Raw genomic sequence first — 3,007 nt, forward strand, 5'->3', positions numbered from 1 at the left:
CCCACCATTTCGCATCCAATCGAATTGCCGCACAAGAGCTCGTTACCTAAGAAAGGTATAGCATTGGCTCGCAGCTAGTGTATTGCAGTTCAGACAGATAGGCCACTTTAGATAGTTCTTAGTGTTCACAGTTATCACCAAGACTAGACCCATATGGAATTAATTCTTCAAGGAGCAGCGGTCCACCAATAAGAGAGATGAAGACATGTTTTCGGATGGCCACAACGCCCCCTCGCCACCCAAATGTGCATGTTTCAAGTGTACATTGGGAGTCGACGGAACATCGGGAGTCCGCTTGCTTTCTCCGGATCAGCTGCCACCCCCCTGATCTACCAGATAGACAAGAACATGTCTTCTCCGCCAATCTCATCCACCGAAGCTCCGATCATGGCTTCTTCTACCTTTATACTGATATACCCCCACGGAGCAACATGCGGGCAAGGGAACTCTTGCTACCCTTCAGTAAAGCAGGTATCTCTTATAGATGGTGACTGCACCTTGGCCAGGATTGAAGACCGCGACTAACCCCTTTGAAACTTGTCTCTCAGGGAGCTGCGATCCATCAAACATTTCATTGTTAACAGAGGGGAACCATTACTTGGTTAAGACGACCGGACACGCGTTCCCCACCATTTCGCATCCAATCGAATCGCCGCACAAGAGCTCGTTACCTGAGAAAGGTATAGCATTGGCTCGCAGCTTGTGTATTGCAGTTCAGACAGATAGGCCACTTTAGATAGTTCTTCGTGTTCACAGTTAAGACCACGGCTAGACCCATATGGAATTAATTCTTCAAGGAGCAGCGGTACACCAAGCATTTCATTGTGTACTAGAAAGCACCTCTACCATGTAACAAACATACGACCACCAAATTTCTGCTTACTTCCCCCAGCGGATAGTATTTGCTAGTATCATCCACAAAGTAAATCAATTTTTTCAATGTACCGCTTCTTGGGGGAACTGGGCATGAATCAATCAAGCATTTTGAGGTAGCATGTCCGCTTCACCGCGAGGTGCTCTGAATACCATTATACATTCTTTTTCATCATCCACTTTCAGACCACTACAAGACCCATACTGAATTAATTCCTCAAGGAGCTGCAGTCCACAAAACATTTTACTGTGTACTAGAGGGCACCTCCACCATGTAACAGAAAACATACAACCTTCTTAATTTAATTCTGCATTGTTTCCCAGACGATTTGTTAGCCATACAACAGTACCATCCACAGTAATTCACCTCTTTGAAATCCAATGCATTGTAGAGAAACTGAGGTGGTAGCATTCAAACCGTTCTGTAATGTTAATTCTGCTTCATAGAAAGGTGCTACAGGTTCCACAATAATTAATTGGATATTTTTGCAATATATATAGGGCGAGAAAACTCGGGGGGACTCCCTTTTCATTTATGTACATATTCTTTCCATATTGCAAATAATTCCAATTTTTCCCGATTGCATGTCCCCCTAATATACCCAAAATGGGCCTATCGATGGGTTCACAAAGGTACCCAAAATATGAGATTTTGACTGAAAGAGGCTGGCTAACTTCCGGGAACATGATCATAGGAAATAGGTCAAAATCCCGAATCGCAGTTGTTTACGAACAACCACGAACGGAGACTTAAAATAACCTATAAGGCTGGAATTCATGGGGCCTGTATAACAGGCATTTACACAGACTCTCGGGAGGGAGGGCTCTGTGGCCGGGAGAATTTTCTGGCTCCCCGCCCGAAACTTTTCAGAGTCCCTAATGCCTGCTTGAATGTGAATAAGCAGAGCCCGGTAGCTGATATTTTGCCGGGGTGTGGAGGCCCCGGTCGCCGCCAAATTCCTCTGGTCACAGCTTGTGTTAATACACATGTTAATTTTACATGCAAACCACCAATGACAATTTTCCTCGGCCGCGGAGGCCTCGGTCGCCGCCAGAATTTTCTGGTTCCCGCTCAATATATTGCAGAGTCCTGCAGGCCTGCTTCTGTAGGAATATGCAGAGCCCGGTAGCTGATATTTTGCCGGGGTGAGGAGGCCTCGGTCGCCGCCAAATTCCTCTCATCCCAGCTTGTGTTAATACACATGTTAATTTTACATGCAAAACCACCAATTACCATTTCCTCGGCCGCGGAGGCCTCGGTCGCCGGGAGATTTTCCTGGCTCCCCGCTCAATATACTGCACAGTCCCGCAGGCCTGTCTCCAGTGGAATACACACAGTCCGAGAGCCGAAAATTTGCCGGGGTGTGGAGGCCTCGGTCGCCAACAGATTGCCATAGGCTCTGGCTGCAATATTTACCGTGTATTTTTTCCCTCCAGAGACACCACTACACCCTATATAACCCAAAATGGGCCTTGACGCGTGTACACGCGGAGCCCGAGCGCCGAGAGTTCTCCCGGCCGCGGAGGCCTCGGTCGCCGGGAGAATTTCAACGGCCCCTGCTCGAAATTTTTCTAAGTCCAGAATGCCTGCTTCTCCCAGCCTGTGTTAATACACATGTTAATTTAACATGTAAAATCACCAAGGACCATTTCCTCGGCCGCGGAGGCCTCGGTCACCGCCAGAATTTTCTGGCTGCCCGCTCCCCATGGGTAGACGCGCTGCCCAAGCGCCGAGAGTTCTCCCGGCCGCGGAGGCCTCGGTCGCCGGGAGAATTTCTCCGGCCCCTGCTCGAAATTTTTCAAAGTCCAGAATGCCTGCTTCTCCCAGCATGTGTTAATACACATGTTAATTTAACATGTAATATTACCAATGACCTTTTCCTCGGCCGCGGAGGCCTCGGTCGCCGCCAGAATTTTCTGGCTGCCCGCTCCCCATGGGTAGACGCGGAGCCCGAGCGCCGAGAGTTCTCCCGGCCGCGGAGGCCTCGGTCGCCGGGAGAATTTCTCCGGCCCCTGCTCGAAATTTTTCAAAGTCCAGAATGCCTAGTTCTCCCAGCCTGTGTTAATACACATGTTAATTTAACATGTAAAATTACCAAGGATTATTATCCCGGCCGCAGAGGCCTCGGTCGCC

The sequence above is a fragment of the Bacillus rossius genome, unplaced genomic scaffold (genome assembly GCF_032445375.1).
Source record: "Bacillus rossius redtenbacheri isolate Brsri unplaced genomic scaffold, Brsri_v3 Brsri_v3_scf398, whole genome shotgun sequence".
NCBI lineage: Eukaryota > Metazoa > Arthropoda > Insecta > Phasmatodea > Bacillidae > Bacillus > Bacillus rossius.